This window comes from Benincasa hispida, chromosome 4, assembly GCF_027475165.1.
Source record: "Benincasa hispida cultivar pf3 chromosome 4, pf3_genome.v1.1, whole genome shotgun sequence".
Taxonomy (NCBI): Eukaryota; Viridiplantae; Streptophyta; class Magnoliopsida; order Cucurbitales; family Cucurbitaceae; genus Benincasa; species Benincasa hispida.
In genome coordinates, this window is record NC_143481.1 from 14,009,591 (window position 1) to 14,020,641 (window position 11,051).

Genomic DNA, 11,051 nt, shown 5'->3' on the forward strand with positions numbered 1-11,051 from the left:
CGGGAAATATAGTCAAGTTACCTAAGCATGACTAGCGAGAAAGGAATTGTCGATGTGCACATTGGTGGGAAAAGTGGGTGATAGGAAAGTTTCCATAACAAGTTGTTAGGATTGATAACATATCCATGATATGAACATGCCAAGTATAGCATGGAACTAGAGGATGATAATTGAATGAATGTACACATGATCATTCATAGATTGTGTGATTGATTTCCCAAAAACATGTTTTGCAAAGTGATTATTATTCTAAAAGAACCACTCACTAGGCTTAGTAGCTCACACTCTTCCAAATGTTTTCTTATATCCCCCCTGGTAGTAAAGCAGAGTGTTCAGGAAAGAGTCTACTAACCATCAACACACCAAGACTTGGTAAATTCTTAGGGCACGGATCGGATCATGTAATAAAGAATATAGGAAATTGAACTATGTGTATGAAAGTTAGATTGATTATTGTAAACATGTTAAAATCTTTAATAGATAAGAGGGGAAATGTTAAATTTAAATGTTGTCTTAGAATACTACTAGTGTACCCTCACGCTACCTTCCAGGTCTGGGCTAAGGCTAGGGAGGGGGTGTGAAAAGTTGCTCAAACCAGTCTCTCTCTCTCATATCAGTATATACACGTCTCTATGTATTCAAGTATATCTCTCAGTGAATTTGCATAAGCTATTTATATGCGAAGCTTGGCTCTTTGACTTCGTGGTCCCCACTTTATGGTTATGGTAGTTCCTGAAATGACAGAGTGAATATTCCTTCTGTTACGCAATCAACCCGTCAGAAATGCGCAACTGAAAGTTGTACATTCGTCCGAATCATCCGCAAATGCGTTGCTCTTTACATCTTCGATCGATCGCCGCATGCGGTGTTATTTTTTATTACCGGGTGCGATTGAATTTGCATTGATCACTAAGCTCTTGATCGATTGTCGCATGTGTCATCATTGCGTTGATCATCTCTTCATTCCTGAATGATAGGCTCAATGCAACGTAGATGCGTTGTTTCTTTCATCTTTGAGCCATGAACGCATATAGTGACTGATTTCCTGCAAACAGAAATTAAAACATTCTATTCTACCATCGCAATGGTGTTAGTGGGTGTATTGATGACATTTTATAATTTTCGAATTTTTTAGACAATTTCTATACTATTGACGCAACTTTTCTTTCTTTTTGCCGCAATATCTAAATAAAATAGTATAAATAACTTGTATTTCTATAAGTTATCATATGCGATGGAAGATTGCCCGTAAAATCCACAATCTGTATACTTTGTAAAGAATAACCCCTTTTCAAACACCTACAACCCCGGGTGGAGAAACCACTCTAATTTTGCTTGGAAGAATAAACAACAAAATTTCCAACCTGTGGCGCAAAAAGAAAGGCCACTAGGATTCTTCCCTCGCAACAACAGTCAACCGAGCAATCAAGCAAGTAGCTCATAACAACCACCACAATCCTCTTCTTTGGAGAGCCTATTGAAGCAATATATAGAGAAAAATGAAACCGTGCTTCAAAGTCAGGCCACGTCCATCTGCAATCTCGAATTACAGATGGGCCAGATTGCGAGTGAGCTGAAAAGTAGACCGCAAGAGGCGCTGCCAAGTTCAATTGATCTTCCACGCAACCCGGGGGGATCAGGTAAGGAGTAATGTCAGGCTGTGATATTGTGTAGTGGGAAGACTGTGGAGGGAGAAAAGAAGGAGCATAGTAGAACAACTTCCATTGCAGTTGAACCAGAGATTACGGTGATGCAAGAAGAGGAAAGAGAAAAAGAAGTAGTAGAACCAGAGGTTGCATCGACCTCAAAGCCAATTGAAACGAGAACCGTGAAAGTTCAATTACCTCCTTTCCCACAGAGACTAAGGAAGAAGATAAACGAAGAGGTACAGTACCAACACTTCTCATCTATGTTAAAGCAATTGCATGTTAATATTCCTTTCAGTGAAGCAATTGAGGAAATTCCTGCAACGCCAAGTTTCTGAAGGATATGGTAACTAAGAAGAGAAGAGCTGGAAAATTTGCCATGGTGGCGTTAACACAAAGTTCCAAATCAATAATCCCATCGAAGATGAGCGATCCTGGGAGCTTTACCATTCCATGCTTCATAGGAGGACTCTACATTAGGCAAGCCCTGTGTGACTTAGGGGCCAGAATAAATTTGATGCCTCTGTCAATCTTTAGACAGCTAAATGTGGGGGAACTTGTGCCCACATCAGTGACTCTCCAACTGGCCGACATATCTCTGGTTCATCCAAAAGGTAAGGTGAAGGATGTGCTGATAACAATTGAAAAATTTATCCTGCCAGCTGACTTCATCATCCTAGACTATAAGGCTAACAAAGATGTGCCCATTATTCTGAAGAGACCTTTTCTATCAATGGGTTGAGCTCAAATTGATGTGCATAAGGGAGAAATCACTCTGAGTATCAATGAACAGAAGCTCAAATTTAATATAATTCGTGCCATGAAGTTTCCGGATGAAGAAGACTTGCAAAATTCTAATGATGACCTGAATTTGATTGAAGAAGAAAATTCTGATGAAGAGTATGAAGAAGAGGATGCCAGCGCATCCGTTGTTGCCTGCAATGCGATCACAACAAAAACAAACAAGGAAGACGAAATGATCGCAAAGCAAGAAGTAGAGCCAACTAAAAAAGAAGAATGAAAAATAACACAACCTTCCCTAGTGGAGCCACCAACACTTGAATAAAAAACCTTACCAACCCATTTGAAGTACACATTTTTGGGGCAGAATGAGAAGCTGTCGAAGAAGGGCGGAATGACGGTAGTCCCAAATGAGAACAACGAATTAATACCACAAAGAACCATCACTGGATGGCGCATATACATGAACTACCGCAAGTTGAATGCGGCCACAAAGAAAGATCATTTCCCTCTGCCATTCATTGATCAAATGTTAGACTGACTAGCAGGGAATGATTTTTACTGCTTTCTGGATGGGTATGCCAGATACAATCAAATCATGATAGCTTCTGAAAATCAAGACAAGACCACATTCACCTGCCCATATGGGACGTTTGCTTTTCGCCGCATGTCGTTTGGCCTCTACAATGTGCCAAGCACGTTCCAAAGGTGCATGGTGGCGATCTTTTCAGATTATCTTAAGGACTCTATGAAAATATTTATGGATGACTTCTTCGTTTATGGGAACACTTATGAAGTCTGTTTAGCCAATTTGGAGAAGATTCTGAAAAGATGTGAAGAGATGAATCTGGTGCTCAATTGGGAAAAATGTCATTTCATGGTTGAGAAGGGCATAGTGTTGGGACATAAGGTCTCCCGGGATGGATTGGAGGTGGACAAAGCAAAAATTGAAGCAATTGAAAAACTTCCACCTCCAACCAGCGTGAAGGCTGTGTGAAGCTTCTTGGGGCATGCTGGATTCTATAGATGATTTGTCAAGGACTTCTCTAAGATAGCACGACCGCTGAGTGCGTTGTTAAAAGTGGACAAAAAATTTGAGTTTGACAACAATTGCCTCAACGCATTCAGAGTTTTAAAAGATGCGCTGATTACCGCACCCGTGTTGATTGCGCCAGACTGGACACTGCCATTTGAAATCATGTGTGATGCAAGTGGGTATGCGATGGGAGTAGCTTTAGCGCAAAAGAGAAAAAAAAATTCATCCCATCGCATATGCGAGTAAGACGTTAAACCCCGCTCAAACAAATTATACCACTACAGAGAAAAAACTCTTGGCTATGATTTTTGCATTGGAAAAATTTTGGGCATATCTGTTGGGAACTAAGGTACTCATTCACACCAATCACTCGGCAATCAAATATTTAATGACAAAGAAGGATGCAAAGCCGAGGTTGATCAGATGGGTTCTTCTCCTTCAAGAATTTGATATAGAAATAATTGACCGGAAGGGGACAGAGAATCAAGTTGCGAATCACTTGTCTAGACTGGAAAATCCTGAAGTTAACCGCAACGAGTCTGAGGTCAGTGTCGTGTTCCCAGATGAGTAGCTATTCCACATAGAAGAATTGCCCTGGTATGAGGACATTGTTAATTATTTAGTTTGCGAGCAATTCCCTGAAGACTACACCTATCACCAACAGAAAAAGCTCAAGCATGAATGCAGACATTATTATTGGGATGAGCCAAACCTGTATAAGAGAGGTGCAGATTAGATTATTCGGTTATGCGTACAAAATGCTGCTCAACAATGCATATTATCACAATGCCACGACTCACCATATGGTGGGCACTTTGGAGGGCAGCGCACCGCAGCCAAAGTTTTGCAAAGTGGATTCTTTTGGCCTACATTGTTCAAGGATGCGGCTGACTACGCAATGAAATGTGATCGGTGCCAACGCACAGGCAACATTTCATGGAAGAACGCAATGCCAATGAACACTATCTTGGAGCTTGAATTATTCGACGTATGGGGGATTGATTTCATGAGACCATTCCCTCCTTCGAATGGTAAACACTATATTTTATTAGTCGTCGATTATATCTCCAAGTGGGTAGAGGCAATAGCATGCACCGCAAGTGATGCGGCAGTAGTCTCCCAGTTCCTGAAGAAATATATTTTCACTCGTTTTGGCACTCCTCGTGCCATCATAAGTGATGAAGGATCCCATTTTATCAACCACAATATCTAGGAGCTACTGCACAAGTATAATATCCTCCACAAAGTGGCCACCACATACCATCCGCAAATGAATGGTCAGGCTGAAGTGTCTAATCGAGAAATTAAGTCAATACTTGAGAAGATAGTAAAGCCTTCACGAAAAGACTGGGCGACAAAGCTTGACGATGCGTTGTGGGCATACTGAACTGCATTTAAAACACCCATAAGTATGTCCCCATATGCACTGGTATTTGGTAAGGCGTGTCACTTGCCTTTGGAGTTGGAATATAAGGCACTGTAGGCGGTAAAGAAGCTAAATTTTGATTTGAAAAAGGCAGGGGAAGCGCAAAAAATGCAACTGGTCGAGCTAGAAGAATGGAGGAACAACGCATATGAAAATGCGAAGATTTATAAAGACCGCACCAAGCGCTGGCATGATCAACACATATGTGGTAAGAACCTCCAAGTCGGGCAAAAGGTCTTGCTCTTCAATTCACGTCTGCAACTCTTCCCGGGAAAGCTAAAGTCACGTTGGTCTGGACCGTTCATAATTAGACAAGTACTTCCGCATGGAGCGGTTGATTTATCAAATGACGACGGAACCAACATATTCAAAGTCAATGGGCAGAGAGTAAAGGCATATCATGGAGAAGGCTGGCATCGCAGAGTCGACTCCATGGAACTAAAGAACTTTGAATAAAGACGGAAGTAGGTGATCCCTGCATTATCAAATGATTGCAATCTATCAGGGACGCAAGTTTTTTAAACATCAACTCTTCAATTCTTCTCCACTACTCGGAATTTTTCACTATATCTTTTCAATCCTGATCTATCCTTAATTTAAAAAAAAATGCGATAACGAGTTTTATTTTGTTTAAAATAATTTGACCCTCTCTTTGTTTTCCTTGCAACAATCGAGGCGCTGGATTGCGGGGATGTTACATGAAAAAGTACTTATCTTACTCCATCACCGCAACCTAAAGAAGAGAGATCGTCGCAAACATGGATGCGTCAATACAATGCGGGCGACAACACAAAATTTGGGGGTGTATTCTTCCTTATCTTTATTTCAAATTTTGCACTATCACATTGCATTTTAGTTTTCAAAGTTTTATCATCGCATCCTCTTTGATCACCGCAATCAGTTGACATAGATAAATTTAGTGAGTTACCGCATTCTATTTCTTTGCCAAGTATGATTTCAATGATGAAAAATATGCTTCTATTTCTTTCGTATATACTAGAGTCAACTTAGTCTTAAGATAGTCTCTTCATAAAATATTTCTCGAAGTTAGGGGTTTGCTAGCTTTCTTTCAAACTCTCTTTACAATGCATTCTATGACCATCGCAGGACTTATTTTAATCTTTTGGCAATGAGAACATTGCCGCATTTTAAATTTGGGGGTGAGGTATTTATTTTTTACCTTGCTATTTCTACAAAAAAAAAAAAATGAAAGTAAGTTACCAAAATCAACGCATAAATAAATGACTGCAACTCCACTGCCAAATAGGTATGAGTTTAGTCTGAGAAATAGTGCATTGTTCGTAGTTGGATATCCGCATGACACCCGTAGGGGCAAGCCAAAATGAAGGAAAGGCACTTGGATCAGCGCAAGGTCAGAAAAAAATATCAATGAAGAATTTTTTTGTGCAAGGATAAAATCATTTGACACCCCGGTAGAAAATTTTCTTTTTTTGAAATAAATCATGTGAAGTTCCGAAATTTAGTAAAGTCCTTTTGAAAGGTAAGCTTGCAGTCCCTAGGTCTTAGAAATATTTTAAGAAGAGACTTGAATAAGACTTAAGGAAATTCAGGTATATAAGATTTGAACGAAGTATTCTTGAGAAATCTAGGAAAAGAACATTGCGGTTGACTTGCTAAAGGAATATTTAGCTTATGCTTGAGGACAAACATTGTTTAAATTTGGGGGTGTGATAATGGGCAGAAATGAACGTTATCATAGTGCTAAGTTCTTAAACAATATTGGATTGCATTGATGAAATATGTTAACTTGCGTCCATTAGGCATCGTTTTCATGATATTACGGTCGCATGCGTTCAACGCATTAGAACAATTGATTTTTGTATTTTTGTGCAGTTGATATTACGGTCGCATGCGTTCACTGCAAGGCTTTGTGTTTATCGTGCTCGCAAACATTCACCCAAGAAGGATCGTCACAACTTGGTCAGCGCAACATGGTGGGCGCATCTGGGTGAAAGGCCAATTAAGAGTGATGGGACAAAAAGCTGATGACAATCGAATCCAAATTAAGTTGACAGCCGATAACGGTCACAAAGTACATTCAGCTTTATCGGTGATAATTATTCAGCGCATCAGTCAGGAATTAAAGTTCTCCCATCTGTACAACCAGGAAAGAGAAGCTGCCTTTCACCATGGATGCTCTATAAATACCAAGGGCATTCTTTAGAGAAAGGGTTAACCAATTGATTAGTTCACCGTTTAGTTCACGCTTCTGTTCATAGTTTCCTTTCCATTTTAAGGCGGAGCAAGAGAAGAGTGGTGGTGCCAAAGATCGCTCAGGGCAACTCGAGAGAGAGCCTTGAAGCATAAGGGCAGAGAGCGGGCCGACTCTCGCGAGAGCGAGATTATATTTTGAGCACGAGTAGAAACAATGTAAACGCCTGGCATCAAGAGATTGTTACCAGGCTCTTTATTCTATACTTGCATTGTTATTCTATACTTCATCTTCATACTTATACAATGGAAGTTCTATTTCTACATCTGTTCACTCTCTTAATATGCATGAGTAGCTAAACTAGTCGAATGGGTTGAGAAGAACTAAGCTAACATGACCTAAGAAGTTCTTTGTTTGTGATTGTCTTGTTTTATGTTGTGCAAGATACCCTTTAGAGTTACTCGAGAGAGAGTCTAAAGAAACAACCTAATGTCTTGAGAGAGCTAGGTTAGAATCTAGACTCGAGAGTGCAAGATTAGAATTGCATAAACAAGAGATAAAGACTTAAAGATAAGCTCTATTTGTCAACCTACATCGCATGCATCCTAGAGATGTGAATGATATTATATGGTCACATATTTGTGTGGATGTCATGTTGTCATCGCATAAATAGAAATAGAGGTTTATGTGTAGACCCTATAGACTTGTCGCATATATCACATGCGTTCTAGCCTTAGAAGTCGTGGTATTCGCACCGAGAGGTGGTTTACCATTGTATGCATGTTGCATGCATTGCATAGCATGAACACATTCTAGAGAGTGTTAGCCGAAACCCTTCTCAACCCGTTCACTGCATATTCATCGCATCTCCCGTTTACAAACTCTTTTCAAACTCCACCGCATTTATTTACTTTTCATCAACGCAAACAACAAACCCAACACTTTATTTATTTATTTGGTTACCGCAAAGTCTTTATAAAAATTACCAACGCAATCTATTTTCTTAAGTCCCTGTGTTCGACCCTGGACTTACCAGGAAACTTAGAGAAATTTACACTTGAATTCTGCTAGGGAAACTTGAGTGCACAACGCAATTCCATCAATGCATAGCTTCCATATTTCCACTTCATAAATACAAGCATAAGCTATATGATGTATTATGAAATTTCGAATGTTTGATTGTTTACATGAGTTAGTGCATGAAAGTGATGTACTAGAGTTGATCCATTAAAACTAGATTAAACACGTACATTGAAGTTAATTATCATGACCTTGATGAGGAGATTTTAAAGCACTCATGATTATGTAATGTTATATGTGATATGAAGTTAGATGCAATCTCTTTTCCTTTCCAGACTATGTAACTGCATGAAAGTGATGCATGTCCAAGGGCGCTAGTACATGAAAGAGATGCACTAGAGGTTGTGGGTCCTATGAGACTTACCAGAGATAATGAGCATACTTAACTATAGTAGGATAGAAATCAATTTTTCATGTATGTATGTGTCCTATGAGGACTAAAGCAGTTTATATGTTCCACCAGACGTAGGCATCTAGAGGACATAGATGTCTAGCCTGACCCCAGTAGTGGGGTTACTTACTGAGTATTTTATACTCAACCTTTCTCATGTTTATGTTTCACGTAAAAGTAGGGACGCGTCGGCGAATGATAAGCGAAATCCGTTATCGAGCCACTGGGACCAGTTTTATGCTTCCGCTCATGAGATTTAGATTTCTTTTCATGTTTTGCTTAACTTTCAGTTTTGATGTTTGAAAGTTACTATTAAGAATTGTTTTCAGACATATGTATTAACATTTATGATTTATGGGTATCCTATTGTTGTTTTTAATATTTGAATTTAATGAAGGACTTTTGAACTTATCTTATTTATTTAGCATATATTTCACCATAAAAAGGTGTCATTTTAAGTTCCATGCATGCATGTATTTAGTAACGAACTAGCTTGAGTCCTAGGAGGTTGGGTCGTTATAGTTGGTATCAGAGCACATGTTTGGGTTCTGTAGACTGACTTACTACGTAAGTCTAGGCAGTCCCTATGGCCCAGTAATGGGTTCCTCATCATCACTAGGTATGTCGTACTAATGAAAGTTTTCAGTGTATATATGAGATTAGTGATGTAATGTTTTGATAGCATGATACCTGAGAAAGACCCAGAGGTAGATAGCTAATTTATGAGTTCATGACAGGACATGGCACCTAAACCTGGAACAGGAAAGACTATTAGAGGAGAGGTTCAGAAAGAGAGAGCTGAGAGTAGCCAGACTGTCCTGACAGCTCCAAATCCGCCTATGACCCAAGTGGATGAGAAGGCAATGGAAGCCAGAATTAGTGAAGTCGTTGCGTCCTCCCTAATGGAAAAACTACAGGAGCTAATCCGTAACACAATGGCAAGATAGACTACCCAGAACCAGGCTCAGGAGGAACCGATGCCACCTGAGCAGTTACAGCAGACCTGATCATAAGATAGAGACACGATGGGCCTGTCTCTTGAAGCTAAACATCTGGGGGATTTCAGGAAATTCGACCCTCGCTCCTTTGATGGATCGTTGAGGGACCCCACCAAAGTAGAGATGTGGTTGTCATCTATCGAGACAATTTTTCATTTTATGAGGTGCCCGGAAGAGCACAAGCTCCAATGTACAGTTTTCATGTTGACTGGAAACACAAAAATCTGGTGGTGTTCAACAGAGAAAATGATTGATATTGGTGGGAAGCTTGTAACCTGGGAGCAGTTCAAGGAATGTTTCTATGAGAAGTATTTTTTAGCCAACACTCAGTACAAAAAGTACGCAGAATTCTTGAACTTGAAACAGGGAGTTATGTTAGTAGAGGAATATAAGCAGGAATTTGATAAATTATCCTACTTTGCCCCTAAGCTGGTAGCCACCGACGCAGCGAGGATAGAAAGGTTCGTTCAATGCTTGAGAAGAGGAGTACGAGGTATGGTTCATGCTCTTGACCTTAAAACCTACGTCGTGCCACTACGAGCCGCCATAAGGATTGATGCTGACTCCCAAAAGGGAGAAGAGTACAGCAAGTTGTTCAGAATTAGGGCCTCTACGGGGCATAAAAGGAAAGTAGACCAGAAGACTTTTGAGTCTCAGCAAAGGAAATATATAGCTATTAAAGAGGAAAATCGAATCTGTAACTCATGCAGAAAGCGTCACTGGGGTCTTGCTTAGCTGGAGTAGGGGTGTGTTATCGTTGTGGACAGGAAGAGCATATGGCATACGGGTGCCTTAGTAGGAGCACTACAGATGGTAGGGACCAACCTTCAGGTCAAGACCAGGTGGGTTCGAGCAGACAGCAACAATGGAATAGGAACAGTACCACAACTTGACTTGAGGCAGAGAGGTCAGACACTGTGGTGAAAGGTACATTTCTCATTCTAGGTCCTAACACCCTAGGGTTGTTTGAATCTATGTTTTTTTGCATTCTCTTGCATCTTCAATTTTAAAGGATGTTAAGATAGTATAAAAGACCATGTTTGCTCCGTTTTCCCTAGACAAAGTTATTGTTTTGGCACGTGAAAAGAAGAGGGCATGTTAGGTTCATTGGCATAATGAAGCATAGTTGTAACCTGAGTAGTTTGAACATGTAAGGTTTAAAGTTATTTAATCATAGATTGGATGGTTGAGAACTACATTGGTTCAGACTGTTTCTATAAGGAGAGTGGCTTAACTCTTTTACGAAGACAAGTTCTACATGAGAAAGGTCAAAACTGAAGTTGGCCAAGATAGTAACAGATATAAGAACAAGAGAGAGTGTAAACCAAGACACAATAAGCTTATTTGGTCAACATGATTAATGGCGAATGCACTGAGGGTACATGGTTGTTAGTCCAATAGCTGGGGTTATGCTAAACCGCTTAATCTATGTTTTTGAATTGGTGTTTACTTTGGATTTGAGGTGCTACTTATATAGGAAAAGTATAGATCTTCACATATCGGGAAAGTTTGAAGTACTTGTATACATGGCATAATGAATCAGTTCGAAATGCAAAGGAT